A 25152-nucleotide genomic window follows, 5' to 3' on the forward strand; every position below is an offset into this window, starting at 1 on the left:
ATTTTGGAGCATTTCAGATTTTATGTATGTAAATTAGTTCTTAACCTATACTGTACTTCAGATTCTCTGAAAATTATATATTCATTCAAGCTAAGGAGAAAGCTTTCATTTATATTAAGGCTGTATCTGGGAAAGGTTGATCAAATTACTAGTTGTATAAGCTTTATTTGAACTTACATAACCAGATTGCTTGCTTCCTAACATCTACTGAAAAGTCACAGAATTATGAAAGAAGAAGTTTTAAATAGAAGAAGGAAAAAGAAAGAGTCATTTTTAACCAGAAAAAGTTTGCAAAAAACAACTTTCGTGCCTATTTTGAAGCTTGTAAGTTAGAGGGGAAAAAGCAGAATGTTAAGGTTTGGACCCAGCAGGCTTGGGAACAAAAGTCCAGGGAGGGAGGGGTGAATGTCATGGGTGTCTCTTTGTGCTAGTGGGCTAGCTATGGCTAATGACTTCTGTTCTGCCCTCATTTATATCTTGGTGTTTATGTTATGAGAAAAAATGTGCCCAAGAGTACAGTTTATTAATGAAATAGTTATTTTTCTTGGAATAGGATTTAGTAAAAATTCATGGTATTTTATATCTGCCCATGCCTATTTTGGAATCTGGCATCATTTATTCTGTTTCATAGGCTTTCTAAAATTACCCCCACCCCCAAACTCTTCCTCTTTCTCACACACACATACTCTTTCCCAGTTGATCCAATTAAGGATATAGGAAAGAAATCATTGCCATTATTTATTTCTAAAATTCAGATACATGTATGCTTTGGAGGGTATGCTGTGGAGGTAAAAAGATAATATCTGGACCCTGTACTTTCCATAATGTAATGGCTCTTATTAATTTTGACTGAATTTCCATTCTTTAAAATTGATAAATAATACAAAACTAGAAGAGCTATGGATATATTTTAGGTGTTTTGTAAAATTCAAACAGTTGTAGACTCTTCCAGGATAGTTTCTACTTCTTTTAACTCCCTACCATTTATATTCCTAGACTTTTAGTGAATGAATTTCTTCTATGTTAAAAACATCTGGAGCAAAGTTTTTAATGTTCTTTGGATAGCATTGTTTTGGAACTAAATCTGCTGTCAACTAGCTATGTGACTTTAACACATCACTCCTCTAAATCTAATTCTTCATCTAGCAATTAAGGAGATTAAAGTAATGCACCCCCAGCTCCTCAGTGCAGACACAATTGTAATTTTATAGGACTATTTTACATCATCAGTTTTGACTGAACGTGTTGGAGGTCTGAGAGCCACATTTCATGGCTGTGTTTGACAGTAACTTTGCTAACAGATGTGGGGAGGGACAGCCTGTGGAATTCCTTGAGGTAATGTTATGTTATACCAAAAATATCTAGTAGGGTTTTATAGACATGCCTGACATTTTAGTAGAGGCTTTGGAATTCTTGCAGAAATGTTTTACATAGGAGCTGTCATTTTTAATGTGAAAATTTTATTGTGATTTTACCATGGAATATTTTATCCTCTCAACCGTATTTTTAGAAACAAACTTGAGATAAAATCTTCCATAAGATAAAGAATCTTCATTATCAAGTGTGGAAATTTCCTTAGTTTCAACAGAGTATTACTATTCTAAAGTTTAAATATATATGTAAGATTAATGAAATACTTTCCATTTTGAAGTAGGTAATTTATAAAAGGTGATTCACTATTGACTATTTCACCATTCACAATGCTTAAGGGGGGTCTTACTGTCTTACAGTTTTGGCAGTATGCACTACTGTATCAGGTTGCTCTTATCATTTTAAAATTTATGGTAAATACATTAATCAATTAGAAAACAGATTTCCAGGTTTGTTTTGCAGAGAGACACGAATACTTAATTGAAGTAACATGAAGACTTAGTGGCATAATAGAAAGGGTAGCAGTCCCTGTGGTTCATATGAACATTCTATGACAAACTGATGATGTTCCAGCCAAAGGTTCTCATCTAGCACCAATGGGCCAGTTAGCAGTGCACAATGCAGCTGAGCTCCACGTACAGATAGGATCTGGATGTCAGAGAGATGAACACCTTACTGTCTCCTCAGAATGTGTCATGGTAACCTTGAGATAAAAACAAATCAAAATAAGACAAAGCAAACAAGTGTAAAACAGTTTTACTTTTCAGTTCTAGTTCTTTCTAAACAAATGAAACCTTGGTGAGTCTGTTAATTGTAGACATCAACTTTACTGAGTCAAGAGGTGCTGGGTGTTTGGTTAATCATTTTTACTGGCTGTGTCTGGGAAGGTGTTTTTGGATGAGATTGACAGCTGAATTGGTAGACTAAATAGAGCAGAAGGCCCTCCTCAGTGTGGGTTAGACTCCTCTCATGAGTGGATGATCTGAATAGAATAAAAGGCTAGGTAAGAAAGAATTTTTCCTCTCTGCCTATCTTTGAATTGAGATAGTTTTCTGCCTTTGGAGTTAGACATGACCTTGAGCTTGAACTGAAACTATTATCATAATTTCTTATGCTTCTTAAACCTTCAAGCTTGAACCAGAACAATAACATACACTCTTCTGTGTCTCCAGCTTACTACTTCTTGGAATTCTAGACTTCTATTACCATGCAAGCCAATTTTGCATGGTAAATAAGTATGTGTCTGTATGTCTGTCTCTCTATCTGTCCATCCATATATCTCTCTCCTATTCTTCTGTTACTCCAGAGAACACTAATATACTTAATATACTCACCTGTAAGTGGTGGTTGACTTACTAACAGAAATAACCTTATCTCTGCCATTTGCATTGGTGATGCCTGAAGTTGTTGCTTGGGTATATGAAATATTACTTATATTTCACCATGAAAAGATTAGTTTGAAACTTTAGTGACTTTACCAATCTCCTATTGCAGTTTTCCTTGCCTCTATTCCCTTTAAATATCTCTTGTGGATTTCTGTCATTTAATGGTAAACTGGGCTTTCTGAAATCCAGATTATTTTCAAAACTCTTACAAGTATATAACTTTTCTTCTCTAAAATCTCCATTGAGTCTCTATTTCTTAAGTATATTTCTGTAGGTGAAGGAAGTGAAATAAGAGGTGAGAATCACAGCAGATCATAAAAAGAGACCATATAGAGCTCTGCCATACTCCCAAAAGCATTATACAGATTTAATGCAATTCAAATCAAAATCCCAATGACATTACTCATTGAAATAGAAACAACAGTCATGAAATTCATCTGAATCTTTGTTGAGTTTGTTCTATATAACCTAATTTCAATCTTAAGGAATTGAAAAAGCCTACTGTTCTAGGCTTTGATTAAAACATTGGTTCTAAACAACAACAATAATAACAAAACAAAATGGATAAAAAAGTTGAGGGTAGGAAAAGAGAATTGGAATCTATTCAAAGTTTCAAATGTGAACTTTTATTTAATTGAATAAATAAAATGATGCTAAGAAAAAAGTTAAAAATTTATGGATTAAAATGAAAAGTTATCACATACATATAATTGTAGTCACCAAAAGAAAAGAGAATGACACCAAAATTACATTACAAGAGATAATGGTATAGAATTTTTCAAAAGGAATTTTAGACTTTGAGCCACAGATTCGAAAACTTTTTCAAACCACAATTAATACAAACAAACCTTATACTCATCCATATCAGACTAAAATTACTGAATACCAAGACAAACAGAAAATCTTAAAAATAGGCAGGTTTAAAGAATAAATTACTTCCAAAGGGAAAAAATAAGGCAGATATTCATCTTTTCAATAGAAACAATGAGAGACAGAAAAGACTGAAATACCATTTTTTAAGAATTAAAAAATTGCCAAACTAGATACTATATGTTATAAGACATTCTTTTAAATTGAGAGTGAAGTAGAGAGATTTTCAGATAAACAATAAAAATTTTCAGCTCTACATCTATAATAAATAATTATGAAGAGGGAATCTTTAAGCATAATTAAAATTTTACCAGAAAGAAGCATAGTAGGTCAACAAGGAATGAAGAGAATGGGGAATGGAAATAAGTGGGCAATTCTAAATGGAAATAGATTGCTTAAAGGGATAACCAGCTAATCACCCCAACAATAATAATATTTGTGTGTTTTAAAATAGATGCAGAGTTAAAAGTCATTAGACTAGTGAAAAAGTTGAGTACAATAATAGCATTACAAATGCCAAAGGCTCTTGCATTGCCTTGAAATTGGTGAAGGTCTGAATTTCATGTCAACTCTAGTAAGCCAAGGATATTGAAAAAAATGCTAGATATCAAGTAAAGCAAGGATGCATACTGAATAGCTCCTGTAGAAGTTAAAAGGCTAGTGATATAACCCCCAAACAACAGGACAATCTGATTTTGAAAATGGTTAAAGGACTTAAATAGAAATTTCTCTTAAAAAGTTATACAGATTGTCAATGACACATGCAAAGATGCTCAACATCATTAATCATTAGGGAAATTTAAACAAAGACCACAAGATATACTACTTCACTGTGATGAGATGGCTATAACCAAAACAGAAAACAAAAACAAAATTATTGATGAGGATGTGGAGAAATTGAAACTCTTGAGTGTTGTTAGTGAAAATGAAAAAAATGGTAAGCCACTATAGAAAATAGCATCATGATTCTTCAAAAAAAAAAAAATTAAACAGAATTAGTATGTAATCCAGCAATTCTTCTTTTTGGGTATACACTGAAGAGAGGTGAAAGTAAGACCTTGAATGGATATTTGTACATCCATGTTCATTAACAATCAAAAGAAGGAAGCAACCCAAATGGCTATTAATGAAGAGATAAACAAAATGTTATATATATGTTATATATAGATACCAATTAGACACTATTTAACCTTAATAAGAAATTTTGATGATTGAATCCTGCAAGCACTATGCTAAATGAAACAGCAGCCATCAAAGAACAGAGACTACAGTAACCTCTTATATGAAATACCCAGAGCAGTTGCCAGTGCAGGTGAAAATGGGTGTTACTGTGTTAATGGGCATGAAGTTTCAGTTTTGGGAGATTCAAGTAAGTTCTGGAAATGAATGTTAATGCTAACTGCAAAACAATGTGAATATACTTAACTCGACTGAGCTATACACTAAAAATGGTTAAAATGGCAAATTTTCTGCTTATACTTTGACACAATTTTTAAAAGAACCTTAACAACAACAAAAGATAATAATAGAATGTATTACTAACAAATTAAAAAAAAGGAAAAGAAAAGGAAAAATTAAAATAATTAAAAAATATTACAAGAGGTGAGAAGACACAAAGAACTGATGAAATAAGTTATAAAATTAGGGCTGGGGATGTGGCTCAAGCGGTAGCGGCTTGCCTGGCATGCGTGCGACCCGGGTTCGATCCTCAGCACCACATACAAACAAAGATGTTGTGTCCGCCGAAAACTAAAAAATAAATATTAAAATTCTCTCTCTCTCTCTCTCTCTTTAAAAAAATAGTGAAGTTTTACCAATAAATCCAAATTCATTAGCCAATATTCATTGTAAAAGTTAGATTAAAAATTAAAATAGCTATACTACTTCTTCCATGAGATGTGTCTTTAATGTAAGAACAGAGTAGTTGAAATTAAAAGCAAGAAAAACAGTAACCAACATAGAGCCGTGTAACTACAACATTAACAGTCAAATATTTGAGGAAGTAGTTATCAGTAAATTTATTCAGTAGAAAGATATGCAAGGCCTAAATTTGTATACAAGTTATCCTATGTGCTCAAAACTGATAAAAAAGGACAAAAGATTCACAATAGTAATTTGAGACTTAAAAAATGGCCAATTCAGTAAATGATGGATGACACAGACAAAAATTAAGTACTGTTTAGGTCTAAGAATTTAAAACTACGTAATTAAACAATTTGGCATAATATATGGCATATATAATATGCATCTATATATCACAAAATATACACATATGATGTGTGTGTATAAAACTGCACTCAACAACTGCAAAATGAATTTTTTTCAAGTGTGCATGTACATGGAACATTTGCCCAAATACGTTGACAAATGCTGAGACATAAAGCAAGTCTCAAGAAAGAAGATTTGGAAATGAAATCAAGAGAAAATCTATATGGAAAAAAAACAAAAAAACTGTGGTTTATCTGGAAATAAAAACAGCAGGAAAAGCAGAAAGATAACTAATAAAATCCCTGAACTTTGAAGATTAAGCAATAATCTTCTAAGTAAGTATTTGTAAATAATCCATATGCCAAACAAGAAATTATATAATTAGAAAATATTTTGAACTAAAACATAATGACAACATATTGGCATACAGAAATCTCTTAAATGTTGCTGTGGCCATGCACAGAGGAAGGCAGGTATAGCTATCAGTGGTATCATTCAGAAGCAAAGAAAATTCGGAAAAATCAATAGACTAAACTTCCATGTGAAGAAGTTGTAAAAAGAGCTAACTAAAATATAAGGAAAGAAATAATAAAAAGTAAAAATTAGAATCAATGAAACAGAAAATAACAGTTTAGGAAAATAAAGCCACAATTTTCTTGTTTGAAAACAGTATTAAAATTGTAACCTTTTAGTAAACTTACTCCTGTTTTTTTTTTTTTTTTAAAGAAAGAGATGGTGCAGATTATTGAAGAAAGTAAAAGAAGCTGTCTATACATACCTGAGAGACACAGGAAGTAAATTTAGATAGCAAAAACATTAAAGGACCACTGTCATTTAACCTACTAAGCTGACATAAGATGAAAGATTAAATGTAAATTTCCTTGTTATCTGTATCTATATTCTTTATTCTCCGTCTTTTAAAACACCAAATCTAGGGCTGGGGTTGTACCTCAGCGGCAGAGCACTTGCCTAGCATGTGTGAGGCACTGGGTTCGGTTCTCAGCACCACATATAAGTAAAAAACAAAATAAAGGTCCATTGACAATAAAAAAAATATGAAAAAAACCCACCAAATCCACAAATTGAAGTCTCCACTAAGAAAATTCCCAAACCCAAATGACTGCATTTGTGATTTTTCCCCAAAAGTGTTGGTGACAGATCTTACAATTACCACACAAACTCTTTTGAGAATGGAAGTGGGGGGAATACTTTCCACACTTATTGAGTGATTTGATTTTATCTTGTCTTCCTTTTCTTTTTTCCCATCCTTCCTTCTTCCCTTCCTTCTTTCCTACATCCCTCCCTCCCTCCCTTCTCTCTCTCTCTTTCTTTGAAAAGGCGTCTTGCTCTGTTACTCTGTCCTTGAACTCCTGGGCTCAATTCATCCTCCTGACTCAATCTCCTGCTCTTCTAGAACTACAGACACCCAAGTGCACGGCTTTTCCCAAAACTTTTTAATGTATAAGCATAAGTTCATGCCAAAACCATGGACGTTTCGTACAAAGACACTTATAGTTTTTTTCAAGGGCATAGGCACAAAAATATAAAACAAAATATCAGCAGAGTTAATCTAATAATGCATAAAGCTGACTTTGTTCTATGATAATATTTGTAAATTGATCAATGTGATTCACATTAATTAAATAAATGGGAAAACATGCTTATCTGTTTAGATAGTATCAATATTGATTTTTCTGAGAAACCTCACAGCAAACTGATGATAGAGGGATATTTCATTAAACTAATAAAGTTGTGTCCACTGATTATTGTGTTCTAATAAATCATCTCAAAAATCAAGTTATATATATATATATATATATATATATGTATATTTACATTTTTTATCTTTATTCTGTTGGCTGGCTGACTTTGGATGGGTTTGCAACTAACAAATACAAAATGAAATACACAAATAATATTCTTTAAAGTAGCATCAATCATCTCAAATACCTAGGAATAAATCAAATGAAAGATGTGCCAAATCTCCACACAGAAAATTACTCTGTGAGTAATAAAATGCCCAAAACCATTAAGAAATAAAATTATCTAGTAAACATTATTGAATGAAGTAAACTAAGTAAACAAACAATGTACCATATGTAAGGACTAGAGAACATATCACTTAAAGGTATAAACAATATTCACCCAAATAATACATGCACAATTATTTTCATCAAATTCCCTCCAGAGGTGTGTACGTGTGTGCCGCAGTCTGGCTGCAGCAAACTAACCTGGTGGTGACGAGCAACTTGTGTACATTGATACAGCAGGAGTGGGAGCCCTTTATTGTAGGACAGGAGGGGTATATATACATTCCACACAGCTTATCTTAATTAACATAAACTAGATACAGCAGTCAACCAATAAGGAATCTCCCACTTAATGGCTTGCTGGCGTTACTTCACAAACCACTCCCTCTGGCAAAATGCCAGGCGCCATCCTGACTTGTTTACAGACCCTAACACGTGTGTGATTATGTGTATAGATCAAAACTGTCTCTGGTATGTGGAAAGTCAAAGAACGAAGAATAGGAGACAATCTTTAAGAATGCATTTGGAGAACTTACACTATCAAGTTTTATTATAAAGTTATAGTAAAACTATGTGGCATTGACAGAATCAGACAAATAATACAGTGAAACATCAGTTAAAATCCAAAATGGCACATGCATATCAACAATCACACCATTTCTCACAAAAGTGCTAAAACAATTTAATAGTGAAAGGTTCACATTTCCTGTTATGATACTGGATAAGTTGAGTATCTGTATGGAAAAAAATAACCTTCAAATTTTCATTCATTGAGGTTGGGTCAATTAGATATTCAAAGGGAAGAAAAACTGAGCTAAACTTTTTCTCACACCATATATAGGAGTTCATTATGGATGGATTGAAGATTACATGTGGACTGAAGATCTCAACGTGAAAGGTAGAATAATAAAGATTTCCTTTCACAACTGGAGACTTGTTTCATGGTAACAACATGGATGAGTTGCTTTATAAATTGATAGTAATAAGTCAGACATGATAGATTATATATTTGATGATTCCATTTATATAAAATCCCTTCTTCCTGTCAAAAGTAAAACTACTCAATGAGGCTGAATGTCACAACAGTGGTTACCTTGGGTGGCTAATCATGCACCTTCTTTCTTATACACATATATTAGTTATGTTTATAATATCATTTATAGTAGTATCAAAAACATCCAATGCCTATGAATAAGTACAATCATAAATATGAAAAACTTCTCTTCAGAGACTTATGACATAAAAATTATTGAAATAAATGAAGAAAGGACAAATAAATGAATGACATGCCATTGTCATAAGATGGAAGACTCATTGTAAATACTATGTCTACCTACTCAAAATAATAAATGTGGAGTAATCTCAGTAAAGAGAAATTTCAGTATTAAACTTATGTCTGCTATATTTCAATAAAAATTAGTACAGAAGATAAAATAAAACATAAAATTAATTGAAATAATTTTAAAAAGAAAAATAAATACCAGTTCCAGCATATTCCTATTCTTTCATGTTTTAGAAGATGAGGATGTATGACTATCTAGCCATGGTGCTAATACATTCCATTGCTTGTGTCAAATTTCTCACCTTCTCAAGTTGCATGAACACAGACGTTTTGGACCTTTATGTCTATTACATTCTGGGAAATGGCCTTACCATTCCTCAGTAATATTTTACAAGGGAACTCAGTGTGGGATGGATCACTGACCTGACATATATTAATTTGGTAGTAGAACTGCTAAGAGTCTTCTGAATGACTATGGCTCACAATGCTCTGCATGTGTGATAAATGTTCTGAGATCCATCAGAACATACTTCACTATCCTATGAAACACAACATAAAGGAAACTTAGAATAACGTTATCAAGTTATTCTACTGTTTCTCCTACAACTAAAATCCATGACCTATATTTAGAGGATTTATGAAGGTAAATTTTCTTAAGGACGTCAAAAGATATTATGACTTATATAATAATTTAATATTTTGCCATACTTATGTTAAATATTTAATGGAGTTATTGAACAGAAAATGTGTGAATACTTAGAGATAAATTAATCCAGTTTCTACTTCTTAAAGGGTTCCTCTGACATGTAGGTTTTTAAATGCTGTTTAAACACCTTTAGAAACAGGAAGCTTATTATTTTATGAATCAGTTTATTAAATTTTATTATATTATAAGAAGACTCTTATGTGGATATAAAAAATCTGGTTTTTGATAGTTTATGTCTATTCATCTTCCTTATGTGACTAAAAAGAGTAAAATTAGAATTTTAGGAAAAGTTATACATATTTTTAGTTGTTTACAGTGTCTTGATCCTTTAAATAAAATCAGATTAAAAAAACATGTAGTGTATTCTTAACTACACACACACCTATATGTATATGTAGATACATAAGCAAAATTTCTGAAGCAAAAAGTCAATATTTTGGTTTTTCATAAATAAATTGTTAAGCAAGACTTTCTTTATGCTTGTATTTGTCATCCAAAAACATATCATCATCAACTCAGTTACTAATGTTAGAAGTTCTTGGATTCTTTTCCTTTAACTTTCCATATCAAATGTATCATCAAATTCTGTAGGCTATTTCTAATCGGTTTGCCTGACTGTCCTTTGGATCCCCACATGCCATTATTCACTAAGAATTAGTAATTTTTTAAAATTATAAGATCATGACATTTTGCACCCTCTAAGAAAGCCCATCATCAGTTGATATTCGGGCCATTATGTAATTCCTTTCCTGAGAGTTGCATGAACATATTGATTTTCTAATGAAGAGAACATGACAGTAGTAATGGGACATCACTTCTGAGCTTGGGTTGCCAAAGACTGTGACTTCAATTTCATTTCCTCTCTCTCTCTTTCTTCTCCATATGTTTCCTGATGAAGCAATCTGCCATGCCGTGAATCGCTTTATGTAGAGGTCCAGGCAGCAGAAAACTGAGTATGACCTTCAGCTAACACTCAGTGTGACAGTCCACAAGGAACAGAACCCTGCTAACAAAAGTAAGTGAGCTTAGAAATGGACCTCACTCAAGTCCAGTCCTGAGATAGCTACACCCTTAGTGAATGCCTTGATTACAGCATTGTGAAAAGCCTGAGTGAGTGTCCTCAGTTGACTTCAACTGCATTCCTGAATGACAGAAATTGTGAGGTGATAAATGTTGTTAGATATCTACATTTTGGACTCATTTTTTAAACAGAAGTAGAAAGTTAATACATACCGCTTTGCTTAAAACCCGCCAATCACATTCAGGACAAAGCAGCTGCTCATGAAGTAAACAACCTATTACCTTATTACTTCTGACTGTTCTCCCTCATGATTCTATTTATCAGACTAGACTTCTTTCAGTTTTGGAATAAGTGAAGCTCTTGTCCATGTGAGTTTTAGTTCATGGTATGAACTCTCTGGTGAAATGCTTTTTTTTTAAAAAAATTCTAATTTGTTATATATGACAGCAGAATGCATTACAATTCATGTTATACATATAGAACACAATTTTTCATATCTCTGGTTGTACACAAAGTAGAGTCACACCATTCGTGTCTTTATAAATGTACTTAGGGTAATGATGTCCATCTCATTCCACCATCTTTCCTACTTCCATGCCCCCTCCCTTCCCTTTGCTCTACCTAGAGTTTGTCTAATTCTCCCATGCTCTCCCCCAACCCCATTATGAATCAGCATCTTTATATCAGAGAAAACATTCGGCATTTGTTTTTTTGGGATTGGTTTACTTCACTTAGCATTATATTCTCCAACTCCATCCATTTACCTGCAAATGACATGATATTATTCTCTTTTAATGCTGAATAGTATTTCATTGTGTATATGTACCACATTTTCTTTACCCATTCATCAATTGATGGGTATCTAGTCTGGTTCCACAGTTGAGCTATTGTGAATTGTGCTGCTATAAGCATTGATGTGGCTGTGTCCCTGTAGTATGCTGTTTTTAAGTCCTTTGGGTATAGACTGAGGAGTGGGATAGCTGGGTCAAATGGTGGTTCCATTCCAAGTTTTCTAAGGAATCTCCATACTGCTTTCCATATTGGCTGCACCAATTTGCAGTCCCACCAGCAATGTATGAGTGTGCCTTTTTCCCCACATCCGCGCCAACACTTATTTTTGTTTGTATTCTTAGTAGCTACCATTCTTACTGGAATCAAAGGCATTTCTGTATATCGGTGACAGATCCTCTGAAAGGAAAATGAGAAGATTTACAATAGACTACAGTTTTCTTTGTAGAGGTGAAAAACCTCTACAATGAAAATTACAAAATGCTAAAGAAAGAAATTAAAGAAGACCGTAGAAGATGGAAAGATCTATCTTGTTCTTGGATAGGTAGAATTAAGATTGTCAAAATGACCATACTACCAAGAGCACTATACAGATTTAATGCAATTTCAATCAAAATCCTAATGACATTCCTCATAGAAATAGAAAAAGAAGTGATGAAATTCATCTGGAAAAATAAGAAACCCAGAATAGCTAAAGCAATCCTTAGCAAGAAGAGTAAAGCAGGTGGCATCACTTAAACTATACTACAGAACAATAGTAACAAAAACAGCATGATATTGGCACCAGAATAAAATTGTAGACCAATGGTATAGAATAGAGGACACAGAGACTAACCTACATAAATACAGTTATCTTATAGTAGACAAAGACACCAAAAACATACATTGGAGAAATGATAGCCTCTTCAACAAATGGTTCTGGGAGAACTGGAAATCCATGTGCAACAAAATGAAATTAAACCCCTATCTCTTACCATGCACAAAACTCAACTCATGGTGGATCAAGGACCTAGGAATTAAACCAGAGACCCTGTGTCTAATAGAAGAAAAATTAGGCCCTAATCTCCATCATGTCGGATTAGACCCTGACTTCCTTAATAAGACTCTTATAGCTCAAGAGTTAAAAATCAAGAATCATTAAATGGGAATGATTCAAACTGAAAAGCTTCTTCTCAGCAAAAGGAATAATCTGTGAGGTGAATAGAGAGCCTACATTTTGGTGGCTTGCTTTTGTTTCCTCTCTTCTCAGAGTTAACCTCTTGAAGACTTTGGTCTTTTTGGATGTTCTGTATCATAAATCTCCCTTCAGGCTACATCTTATGTTCAGAACACTTTTCTAACTTCACATAATTTCCATTGTTAGACTGTTTTCTTTCTCTTTCTTTCCTTTTTTTTTCTTAGCATGCCCCCCTTACAGCACGGTTCCTGGTGCTGGCCAGGTCTCCAGCCAAGGTCTGGAGCACCAGGATCCAGCGCATTCCCACGTGTTATGCTACCATCAACATTGGACTGTAATGCTTACAACCTCTTATAAGTAAACACACTTGTCATCACATTTTCTTTGCAGTTTTAGAGGATGGAATTTGAACAGAAAAAAGACTTCATCTACTATTTAGAATAAAGAGCAATAAAGAGGTACAACAAAGAAAAGTCAATATTGATGTCAGATGCTAACACTTCGTTTCCTGTGAACAGAAACTTAGTTTGTTCCCAATTTTTATATGTTGTTTTAATATAACTTTTATTTTCTTCTAGACTTCATTGTGAAGAATCAAAAAATAAATAAATAAAAATTAAAATGACATTAATTCCTCTCTAATCATCCATTATATCCAGCTTAAATGACACTGGAATCCGTTTAAAATGTATCAGTATGAATGTTCAAAATTTTTTCTTCATAGTCATATATTAATAACAGAATCATGTGAGATGAATAATTATTGAGATAAAATACCAGGAAGTGGTCATGTTTTAGGATTGCATCACCACGTTTTCTTTAACAGTTGTGAAGAATCCAAAGACCAAGAACATTTCATATCAAAAACATTAAAAACCAAGAGCCTACATGGTAGGTTATAGTATAAGAACATACAGAAATTCTTTAAAGTCAAAGGATGTGTAGGTCTCTTTTCCAATGAAAACAAATAGCATTAAAAAAGATTATATCACTTACGTGTTATTTCATATTGAGTACCAAAAAAGCCCAGTGCCTCTTTCAATGTGACTCATTAATGTGATTTAAAGTATGAAATGAATTGGTCAATTTTGATGGTCAAGTTTTATGAATGGCTTTCCAAACTACATGAAAGGACAGGCAGTCCTTCCTTTTCTTTGTAAATATTCAAGCTTTCCTTCTTTATTCCTTCTGCTACTTGCCTCAGGGCCATTTCATGCTTAAAAGCTTTGGATTGATTTCTGTGATCATTGGTGCTTCCATTTGCCATCTGTTGGTTGAGATATTTATATACTTGGAAACACAGGAAAGGAAGCATAGAGAAATTGGGGAAATTTGATTAGATAGGACATGGTGGATTTCAAACACTTTATATGAACAATTATTGATTCATAATATGTGGAAATTTACAATAAAATTTTCAAGACCATTTAATGGCTGAAAAAGACTGAAGCCAAGGGAAAAATAGGTTTTGGTAACACTGGATATAAGATGTGTTAAGAATGGTAGCATATACTGGGAATTTTCAAAGTAGACACTTAGAAAAACACTGCTTATAATATTCAAAAACTGTTAACTTGTCAAAGAGGTTATGATTGGAAGAGGAAAAAATTTTCATTAAGTTTGAGTGAAAAAAAAAAAATGGTGACCCTCTTGCCTCTTGATCAGTTTATTGTTGCTCTGAGAGCACGGGGAACTATTTAATGAGGTATAAAAATCCACCTAGGTTGAGGGAATTCAGTAAGACTAACTTTGTAAAAACACTAAGGCTTAATTGTGTGAACGCTTTGCTATTTGTGAATTCTGTAAAGTAATACTTTACAAAGCAAACTGAGAATAAACATCTCAAAAAAAGTGAAAGTATGTTTCTAGGGTTTAAATTCCAAGATAATAAACTTTAAACTTCTTTTTATTTCATAAATTACTTTCTGAGTTTTTAAGATACAACCCCTCCCGCCCCCCCGCCCCAGAAAACACACATGTGCAACTGAACAACCAATGACAAACATTACTCATTTGTTTGTATGCCTGTATTTCTTGGCAATCTTTTCCCTTTTCCTTCCATGACTGATTCTTAGGTTTTACCTTTTTATATTCACTTCCCCTTGGGTTGTCCCGTGATCATGTGCCTCCTTATGGTGGAGCTTGGCCAATGTCAACCATTGTTCCCATGACGTTTACTACCTCTGTGAAATCAGGCTGCCTCTGGACTGTGCTTCCAAGAATTCTCTTCCCACAGCATTAACTGCTCCCACAAAGAATATATTTGCCTAATGTGTAATCTGTGGAGGTTGGAGCTTATGACCCAGGGAGAACCCTGACACCAGCAAAAGCATAGGCAATGAAGAGGAAGGGACTTAAGACGTCATAAACAATACCCAATGTGGAGGGTTTGCTCCCACCCTCTCTTGGGTCCCCTAAAGGAATTAGGTCAATGATTTTCATTTGCTTAAAGTTTGATCTTCAGAAGAGGAGAATCAGAAAATAGCTGTGAGAATTTACAACAGAGGAGGATGTTACAGAATACTTGGTTTATTTTTTTTTTATTACCCTAGTTTTGAATTAAGAACTCAGGTAATGAGGACAAGAACAAACATACTTGATGACTTTGTCTGAAATTTTTATATGTGCAATATAAAATTTGAATTAAGTTAGTTTTTTACTATACTTACAAATTGGAAAGATTGTGTATAAATATGAGTATGTATATATGTATACATTTGAATATTTTTACTAACATTTTTCTTGAAGTACTTTTTTTGTGTACATATAGAGCAGGATCAAGATAGTTTTAGGGCTTTAGTAGACTTCACTCTGTATAATAAATAACAGACATACCATTATGGAACTCATTTAATAAAATTACTATATAAATATATTAGACTATATAAGTCATGAAATGAAAATGACTGATTTGACATAAATTTAGGTTGTATATGTATTAAATAATATATTTATGAATTTCAATTTTGTAATATTATTTAGTATTAAATACTATTATGAAAACAAGATGATCAAATCTCATTTTTTCACTCCAGGTTTACTTAGTCAATTTGCACATGATAGAATATTGAATCTGAAGTTTCTATTTTTCACTTTTTTTTTTGGGGGGGGGGTGCTTCTAAGCCAGCTAAGAATATCAGATACTCTCTAAAAGAATATCTAGTTTTCATTTATTTTTAAATGTTTCTAATATAATTATCTTAACTGATTAACATATTATAAGGATATACGTTTTAGGTTTCTTTCAGAACTTAGGTGAATATCTCATTATTGTCAATGCAAATTGCTAAATCTTCATGTGCCTTGGAGACCATGCCTGCCAGACCCAGTATTGGATCTATAACCCTCTCTTCTTATTCTGCTCCTAGCCCACTACCTCCCACCAGGAGCTATTAGTGCAGGAACACTCCACATTCCTTTCCATCTCAGAGTCTTGTAAGAATTACCCATCTTAATCTACTTTGAAAAAAAAAAGATTTAAAAAATATGTGTGATGCCAAAAGTCGAATGGTTTATTAGTGTTTGTAATAAAAAGAACTTTTAAAATTTATGAAAATCGGAATTTCTCTGCTACAAACTTGGTTCCCAATAATTCCCATTTCCCAGATGTAGTCACTTCCATGTATTCTAGCCGTTCTTCCTAATACCATTTTCCATACCCCTATACAACATGTTTATACTACTATTTTTTGAGTTTTTATCTACAGTAATATTATTTACTTCCTAATATGGAAAATAGGTCCCCCAATTCACTCTGTTTTCCAAACACAGACAAATATTTTACCCCCAACCCTTATCCCACCATAAATGTATCATAATCTGAAAAGTCCAAAATTAATCATTATATGTTTATTTAAATGTTATTTTCACGAGTCATAATTTTATTTTTTATTTTTTCTTAAATTTTCTTGCTTGTTTTATTTGTCTAGTTTTGCATGTGTCTATTACTAGTTTCTCCCAAATTCTTATAAGTATAAAGCTCCAAATAATGTATTCAAATATATCAAAAAGACTTTAAAAAAAATTAACTTGAGTCCTAGAGCCTGCTCTCTTACTGCACTAATCTGATTGATTGGCTTTGGATCTACTGGACATTTTTCATGCTGAAGTTGGCCTTCACCATACACAAAACAGGTACTAATGGTCTTAAGCTGTTTTCACTGGAGGCTGAGGTTGGGGATAAGGGATACATTTGTGACTCATTTGGGGCAGTGGGAACCAAGGGTGCTGACATAGGCTGGAAAGAGGAAGTCATGCATCCTACCAAAGTAGGTCATGAGACCCTGTAGGAGTTAGTAGGCATCTTTGTTCCTCTGAGGCAGGACCTGGAGTGAGCTGTTTTCTGCTAGAATTAGGTCTCAGGATTGGTATGAATCCTTTGTATCCTTTTAAATTTTTTTCTTAATATTCCACAGTTCTTTTTCCAAATCAAGTCCAGACAAAGCAATAACAATGTATAGAAAATAGCTTTGGAGATGCATTAATTTAGGAACACTTGCTCTGCAATGTGAATGGAAATAACCTTGAATATTTCTGTAGCTGCAATAAATGAATGGAGAAAACTATTCAGGGGATTCTAAATTGTCGATATTTTTTTTGAAATATTTTATTGTTTAATTGTAGTTGGAAACAATACCTTTATTTTATTTATTTATTTTTCTATGTGGTGCTGAGGATCAAACCCAGGGCTTCACACATGCTAGGGGAGCTCTCTGCCGCTGAGCCACAACCCCAGCCTTATACCTTGCTTCTTAATTTAAACTAATGAGAATAATAAAAAGTGTAATCAGTGAGGTGTGAATATGAAGATTACTCAGTTTATTTGATGCCCAATTATTTTAGTCAGCTTTTTTTTTTTTTTTTTTTTTTGCAGCTGTGACTAAGGGGTCTGACCAGAACACCTGTAGAGGAGAAAAAGGTTATTCAGAGCTGAAGCTGAGGCAGGAAGAGTGTGGCAGAGGGAAGCTGCTCACATGATGATTAGGAAGCAGAGAGAGAGACTCCACTTGCCAGATACAAGTATATACTTCAAAGCCACACCCTCAATGCCCCCCTCCTCCAGCCACAACCTACCCACTTTCAATTACCATTCAATTAATCCCACCAACTGATTAATTCTCAATCATTTCTCCTCAAAACCTTCTTGCATTGTCTCATACATGCAATTTTGAGGGACGCCTCACATCCAAACCATCACATCAATAGAAATATGTTCTTTTTTTCCCCCCAATAAATAACATAGTGGGTAGTTATTTTGAATTTCAAACAAAGAAACTCATTATTGAGATTGTTGTTTGGAAGGTAAGTGTGCCTGTTTTCTTCCTCACTGTTGTTTTGTTATGTTTTTAGAAAGAAAGACTGAAATTAGTACCAATATCCGGAAAGCTCACAAAGTTGCTTAGGTTTATGAAGAATTACTTTATCTAAGACTTGTGACCCACTGTTTTAATGCATCTTGCTTTACCCTGAAAGGCACCTCCTTTGTTAGAAAGCTCGTCCTTTCAACAAAGGAAAGTCACTGGCTGGTAATCTAATCTTTGGGAAAAAAAAAAAAAAGCCTGGCTTTTTCTGGCAACATAAAAGAGAAAAACAATATTGGGGGAAAAAAGGGAAAGAAAAGAAAATAATTGTTGAAACTAAAAGCTGGAAAGGAAGGCGAAAGAACTCCTTGAAAATAATTAGTACCCATGCAGTTTCAGCTGTTAAAATGCTTGGTACTGGGTGAAAGAACTTGAGTACTGTGGCATCCTGTCACCAGCTCCAAGTAGGGATCAGCCCAGAGTTCACCAACGGGAGGAAGCAAGTCACAAAGATTTTGCTCTTTGAAGATATTTTTGTTTTTTTCCAATGAAAGGATGAATTATTTCCTTTTTTTGTAGGACTATTATATTTTTAGAAATAAACAAAACACCACAACATTTTTTATTGCTCTGGAATAAAGCATGCTGCATTTTTCAGTGGGATGTTATCATGATGTTAAGGATCTGATTGGCTTGTTGTTGTTTTTCCTATTGTTGCTGAGTGTCATGTTGGTGACTTTAACAGCCAGATGTGTCAGGGAGTGATGTGGGAAAGACTAGTCACAATAAACATACACAGCTAACTTTTAAAATATTCCCTGATTGTTATCAATATAAAGTTCATACTTTTCCATGTGGTGTTTCTTAAATGATATTTTTCTGTTGTTTACTCTGAAGTGGTACATTAGGCAGCTTAGGCTAATAAAGTAATAAAATAGGTAACATTTTAGGCAATAAAATACCATAGACTTGGGATGTAAACAACAAAAATGTATTCTCTCACTTCTGGAAGCCAGAAGTCCAAGATCAATGTTCAGCTGAGCTTATGGTGAGGGACTTTTCTCAGCTCACAGATGGCTGCCATCTTGCTGTAGGCTTATATGACTTTTGTGTGCCTGTAGAGAGAGAAGTCTTTCTGTCCTCTTCTTATAGGGTCACCAGTCATACTGGGCCCCCTCCTTATCATGTTATTTAACCTTGGTTAATTGCCTCCTGAAAACCTTACCTCCAAATACAAGCACACGGAAGGTTAGAGCTTTGGGATATAAACTTTAGGGACACACAATTCAGTCCACTACAAAAAGTTTACATGTCAGTATCATAATAGAGGCAAAGTCAAAAAAATGTTTTAAGCTACTGCATAGTTTTTCAAGTTTATATTAAGGAGGGAGGGAGGGAGAGAAGGAGGGAGGGAGAGAGGAAGTGAAGGAGGAAGGGAAGAAGGGAAAGAGAGAGAGAGAATTTTGCCAGCGATAGATATGAAATGGAATCTCTTTCTTGATAATACATTATTATAAAATCTGAAAGCAATTTCTAAAGGGCATATCTGAGCTTTCATCTTGCAGCTATTATTAAGATTAACATGTACAACAGCTCACATTTTGGTTATGTTTACTGTTTTTCCAAATACTTCCAGGTCAAATATTTTGTGTGAACCTTACAATGTGCTTGTGATAGGAACCCTGTCATTAGATGTTGGCTGGGAATCTGGGTCATAGTACAGTGGAGAGAGCAATAAGTACACTGAAATGAGAAGATCGGAAGAGAAGTTAGTGCTTCTGGAGTGGGGAGGGTGCATTAAATTAGTGATTTTGGGTATGAGATCCTCTCTCTAAAATGAGAGTATTGAATTGGATGAGACCCTAAGATTGCTCCTGACTTTTAAAGTCTGTGATGCTATGAAATACAAAGAAAATGGATAGATAGACTATCAGTCAATAGTGAATAAATAATTTTTTGTGGGTTTAGAGCCCTGTTTGCCTGACATGAAGCTAATGGAACTTTCCAGAAATATTAAAGTTTTAGTGTCAAAGAAATTCATACTAATCCTGTTGACAGCATTAGAATCTTACATTTGAGTTATTTCAATGGTAAAAACACAGGGGGGAAAAATCTCCCTTTAAGGTTTTGTAGGAGAAAATACCTGCTTGATGTCCTAAATAGAAAATTGTGCTTGTCCTTAGAAAAGAGAAAAAAAGTGATGACTGCAGATGTCTAAGAGGGTGGCTATAAATTCAGAAAGTTGTAAACAAGAATTGTGATGGGAATAAAACCCAATGCCCTTATAGGGAAGCCCAGACATGCAAAGATTTGTACATGAGCCTTGCCTTACGGTTTGGTTTTCTTCAGAAGCCTGTGGTGGTGCTAAGGGTTTGCCTGTAAAATGAGACATGAATGATGTCTGGCAGATCTGAAGCACAAAGAATGATCTGAGAGCTCTTGTGTTTACACTTGCACAAAGATGGTTGTAAGCAGATCTTTTCTAAACAAGACAGAGCAATTTAGAAGGATTAGGAGACCTGAACTTAGCGAAGTGTGTACCACAGTGTTCTTCCTTTCTAAAGCTTTGTGAAATTAAGCCCCTTAAGCTGATAAACCTAGAACAAAGGGATTTTGAAAGTTCCTTTTAAGGAATTTACTCCCTATGGGATCTTGTTGCTTGTGACTTGAGTTTATAATGTCACTTCTTTTGTTCCGCGGGCCTAATCCATTTTGGTTATTTTCCATGTAGTAGCAAATGGTTTCAATGAGGTGGCTCCCTGAGGCTGGGTGAGAGGGCATATAGATTTTCAGCTTTATTTTTTGTTTACATATGTTTAGAATATGATGAAAAATGTTCTTCAATTGCAATTCATCTCTGTTTTGTCTCCATTCCAAGATAAATTTAATTTAGGGGAAATCGGAATACAATGCTTAGTCACTTTTGATTTATGTTAGAATAAAACTATGTGTTCATGCTTTCCTCTAATGGTATCCTGGGAGTTCATGTGTGAAGGTTGTTTTCAGGTGAAACCACATCATCCTTAGTCCTTTGGCTACTGCCCTGATCTAATATTCTCCAAATCTCACATTCACTCCATGTTAAGGAAATGTTTTACCATGACACCTTTTGCTGTATAGGATGAATACAGGTGTTTTGATATATTAATCGCAATGCAACCCAGGGGATAGTCATTAGCCTGTGACTAAGCTGTACATCCAAATGGTTATATCACTGAGAATTTCACAGTAAGAAAGAATACTGCTCAAAGCATTATTATTCCCACTATTATGCAAAGTTATAAGGCACTGATAATTTTTTAAAGTCATTATTATTGTTGTTGTTATTCTTTTGAGACAGGGTCTCACTATGCTGCTCAGACTGGCCTCAAATTCTTGGGTTCAAGCTATCCTTCTTCCTCAGACTCCAAGTAGCTGGATCTACAGATATATGTCACCTTGCCTGGCTTAGAGCATTACTATGTACAAAGAAATAAGACTAATTAGCAGATTGTGAAGGGAAATTTATATATATAAATACTATACATTTTATTAACTGCATAATTGTATTCATATAACACATAGATTAAATTATAAAAGAAGAGTTAGACATAGTCCTTGGTTTATCAAGGACTTTCTAAATGAAAGTATTATTTATAGTCTAGGATAGGGGTTTATAATACAGCTACATAGTTCTTTAATTTCATTAAGCCAGGAGTAAATATGCAGTGTGCTTTTTCATATGATTACTTTTTCAGAATGCAAATCTAAGATGATATAAATTTATAGCCAAGATGTTACTGCCTAATAGCTTTCCTTCTCTCTCTTTCCTTGATTAAGTCTTGGATGCCTGTGTTAATCATTTTCTCTCACTATAATAAATAACTGAGGTAATCAACTGATAATGAGAGAAGGTGTACTTTGGCTCACAGTTTTGGTTTACACTCAGTTGGCCGGTTGCTTTTAAGCCTATGGAGAAGCAGCATGTCTTGGTGGGGAGAGCAGCAAAAGAGAGAGAAAGAGTCTGGGTCTCATTACCCTCTCCAAGGAGATGCCCTCATTTCAACCATCATTTTAACCTTCTCCATCAAGAAAACAGTTCAACTTAAAAAAAAGAAAAAAAAAGTGGTTTGGGGTGGAGTGTTAGGTCAGAAAATAAAGAATTCGTAGAGTATTTCCCCACCCAGAAGGCACAATTAGAAACATTCCAAAAGACACATTTCAACTAGTGGATCAGGATCTATCTACAGACCTTAGAGCTGTGGGTGTTGATTCTCTAAGACAGATAGTACCATTTTCCTTCTTGAACATGGAACTGGCTGGTCTGCAGGTCTTGTTGGTGGCACCACTCAGCCATGCTGCTTTTCTCAGATTTTGCTGCTTATAAATCAGCACTAGGCAGTTTGTCAAAATTTCTGGAAGATAAGGAATGTAGTTGTGCCGCCAACAAGGACTTTAGGTCACATGTTCTGTCACCACATGTCCCCAGAAATCTCAGGGCTTTGATCAGATGACTCATAAAACTGCAAATTTAACTCTGTATTAAACCCAACGTGATAATGTTAGGGCAATTCATTTCAGAACCTGTGGCATTACTGTAGGCAGTTTTGTGCAAGTTTATCATTCAGGGTTTTACCAAGTTTGCTTTCTAATTGTTCTCTTTTTTTCTATCACATTTAGATAGAGTTCTGCATATTAGTGAAATAAATAGCTATTTTAACTCTTGACAAGCAGGTCAAGTTTTACTCTAAAAAAAATTAATGGTGGTTTGTCTTTAAAGAGATGAGTTTCTTAGTTTCAGATTCTATGACAAAAATAGCAAAAAGTGTGTTTAAACAATATTTGTTTCTGGAGGCTGGGGGGTGGTCTAAGATGAAGAAGCTACCAGATTTGGTATCTGGTAAGGACTCTCAATTGGTTTGTAGATAATTGATTTTTTTTGTGTGTGTGTGTGTAACCTTCCTTGGTGGAAAGACACAGGGCTCCAGTGTGTTCCTTTTCTTTAAAGGACACTAATTCCATCATTGATGCTGTACCCTGCTGACCTAATAGGAACCTATTGTCTTCTGAAGATCTCACCTTCATATACCATCACACTGAAGTTTAGGACTTCAACACATGAATTTTGAGATGACAATAACATTCACTCCATAGTAATATTTATTTTATTTATTTAGATTGCTTCAATAATATACATGTATGTGTTATTTTGATAAAGTCTAAACTTTTTAAAAGTGGGTATAAATACTTACAGAATGAAGGAATCAAAATGATTTCCTTATGTGATTGTGATTATATAATCTAAACAAATAAATCTTTTATTTTATGTATGTGTCTATTGCTTTGTTTATCCACTTTAGACAAAATCTATCTTCTTCCCAGTACAAAGGATGGCTATTTAGTTGAAAAAACTTACACATCTCATTTATCTTCCTCTGGATGTTGATAGCTATATCATTAACAGTAGCTCCTAAGTGGTCAGCTTTGCAACTATTATAAACCTCCATTTCTTCTTTCTTGTAGCTTTCTATATCTCATTTTATGATAAGAATATTATCTCCCTCATTCTTTCCTGCATCTCGCCTGTCTTCTTCCACACACTATTATATGAATATTTACTTTCATATTTTTAAGGTTTGAACATTTATGATCTAACAAACAAAACCTAATAACCTCCCAAATGCCAGATGTCAAAAGTCTAATTTTTTTTTTTGAATTCACAGAGAGAGTTTATAACAAGAACTTGTTAAAGATGTTGGTAGAGAGCCGTGACTTGGTAAAGTGAAAGTCTGAGCTTCCATTATCTAAGTTAAGTGTTGTGAGTAAAAAGAGCTTCAAAATTATTGCTCAGAGGGGCAGATAAGACTGATATCTTCCTGAGAAGGCTAAGGAATCTGTAATAAACTAGGGAGGAAAATGCAGTGTTCTCTGGAAACGAGGATGAGAAGTGAATGTTTCCCACTCATTACATGCAGGGCAAGTAGGAGCACAAGCTACACTGAAGCTGCTGTTTCTCTTGGCAAAGAGAATTTCCTGCAATTGAAAACTCATTGGAGACTCCTGCAAAACTAGAGCTGAGATGCCATCATCACTGTTTAAGTCTGATAAATTATAAATGGATGGGCCCAGCATGGGAACTTCCAAGAAAGCACAAAAGCATCCATAAGATAAAGAAGTGTTCTTTTAGTATCTACCACGCCTAGAGAGCATGAAGGTAACCTACAATCATAAAAGGGAAGAATGTGCATTCTGACTCTCCTTTAATGTGCCTTTCACTTTCTGATGTTCCAGCCCCAAAGGTTTCAGAAACAAATCGTAGGGAGTAGAGAAACAGGAAGTGAGAAAGAAAATAATTTCACTTGCTCAAGTTTCTGGATGCAAGTTCGCATCTAACAGCACCTCAATTGTTAGGTGAGAACTCTTGGAAAGGAAGTCTTATCTTGGAAAGAAAATTAAAATGATGATTATTGACACTAGGAGAGCTGTGATTTAAATATGTCCTACGAATTTCATGTGTTGAAAATTAAATCCCCAGTAAAACAGTGTTGAGAGGTGGGAACATTAAGAGGCTCTCAGGAGTGGATCCCTGCTGTCCTCAAGAATAGGTTACTTATTATGGATGTGGGTTCCTGACCAAAGGATGAATTTGGCCCCCTTCTGCATTCTCTCTTCTGTGCATGCAGCTTTGCCCTCCTGTCTTCTTCCATAGTGTGAGGTAGCATGAGTGCCCTTGCCAGATGTGGGTCCTTGACCTTGGATCTTCCAGCTTCTAGAACTATAATAAATAAATCTCTGTTCTTCATAAATTACCCAGTCTCTGGTATTCTGTTAAAGCAGTACAAAATGAATTAAGGCAATGTGCATTCTAATATCTCTATTAAGACTATATTGGCCCAGTATGGTGGTGCATGCCAGTAATCTCAGCTGCTAGGAAGGCTGAGGCAGAAAGACCATGATTTCAAAGCCTACCTCAGTAAAAGTGAGGTGCTAAGCAACTCAGTGAGACCCTGTCTCTGAATAAAATACAAAATAAA

General features: G+C 34.3%; 1 long non-coding RNA gene across 1 annotated transcript; it reads right to left on the reverse strand.

The window, feature by feature from the left end:
* Positions 1 to 1440: 1440 nt before the first annotated feature.
* On the reverse strand, positions 1441 to 22507 carry LOC125616870. The gene is made up of 2 exons (XR_007347655.1): positions 22371 to 22507; positions 1441 to 2074 (listed from the first exon to the last, which is right to left on the reverse strand). It is a non-coding gene; the product is annotated as an uncharacterized LOC125616870 (long non-coding RNA).
* Between the last annotated feature and the right edge of the window lie 2645 nt (positions 22508 to 25152).

This window comes from Marmota marmota, unplaced genomic scaffold, assembly GCF_001458135.2.
Source record: "Marmota marmota marmota unplaced genomic scaffold, marMar, whole genome shotgun sequence".
Taxonomy (NCBI): Eukaryota; Metazoa; Chordata; class Mammalia; order Rodentia; family Sciuridae; genus Marmota; species Marmota marmota.